Here is a 282-nt window from a genome sequence, read left to right as displayed (position 1 = left end):
TGGCCTGCACGAAGTCATCATAGCGGCTGTTTGAATTTTCGCTTCCGGAAGTCAGTTTTTTATCGTTGTTTCTATTTGCGAAGAAAGGAAGGGAATAGGAATGACAGAGTAATTTTATAAAGGAGTTAGACAGGAAGAAGCGGAGGAAGGATGGAGGTCAATTAATCCGTTGATTTAGAGTAGTATAGAGAAAGCTGATCGAAAGCTGTGAAAGGCAGATGTACGTCCATAGAAATATTCAGTTCATCATATTAGTGTATGAAAAGATAGAAGAATAGGTGC

Source organism: Penaeus monodon, chromosome 28 (genome assembly GCF_015228065.2).
Source record: "Penaeus monodon isolate SGIC_2016 chromosome 28, NSTDA_Pmon_1, whole genome shotgun sequence".
NCBI lineage: Eukaryota > Metazoa > Arthropoda > Malacostraca > Decapoda > Penaeidae > Penaeus > Penaeus monodon.
Note: the sequence above shows the minus strand (reverse complement) of the source record.